Raw genomic sequence first — 753 nt, 5'->3', positions numbered from 1 at the left:
CTTTTTGCCGTCGTTCCCGTTTTCACCGTTTTCTCCTGTCGCGGGTTCGATCCCGACGGGCGCCGAACCGCCCGGAGCAGCAGCTCCCGCGGCGCTGCCCGCACACCCTCCCCCGCTGCCGGGCTCCGCAGCAGCGCAGACCGCGTCTGCCTTCCCCCGGGCCGCCCCTTCGCTCCGGTCCCGCGGCGAGCAGGGCTCCGCTCACGGGCACCGCGGAGGCCGCGGGCTCCGCTCTCCCCGCCGAGGGGCCACTCTCCGAGCCCTCTGCGGCTGGGAAACCTCCGAGCGGCGGCTGGAAGGGAGAGGTGGCACCTCCAGGGGAAAGGCCGCGGCTTTCCCCGCTCCCGCACGCCGTCTCCGGACGACGGACGCCGTTCCGACGGGAGGCCCTGCGGCTGTGCCATACGGGCAGGCTGGAAAGGAACAACTGACCCGCTGCGGGAAAGGACGCGGAATTCCAGTCCGACACGAGGGGACTTTGGAAGCGGCAGACGCATCGACAGTCAGAACACTTTCCTGCCGAACATCCGCACGCCATCGCGATCCGGCACGTGCCTCCGGCCGCCAGCGAGCCCGTCCAAGCCCATCGGCCGCCCGTGCAGCCGGCTGCCAACTCGGAGCCTGCGCAGCACAGCGCTCCCCGTGCCGGACTGTGGCTCGCGGCGCCATCGCCACGTGCCCCGAACGGCCTCCGCCGCCACCTTCTTTCTTCATTTCCAACACTGAATAAGCAAAACGCGTACAGCAGTCGGC

The sequence above is a fragment of the Phaenicophaeus curvirostris genome, chromosome 6 (assembly GCF_032191515.1).
Source record: "Phaenicophaeus curvirostris isolate KB17595 chromosome 6, BPBGC_Pcur_1.0, whole genome shotgun sequence".
Lineage (NCBI taxonomy): Eukaryota > Metazoa > Chordata > Aves > Cuculiformes > Cuculidae > Phaenicophaeus > Phaenicophaeus curvirostris.
The sequence above is the reverse complement of the archived record's forward strand: the minus strand, read 5'-3'. Positions refer to the sequence as shown.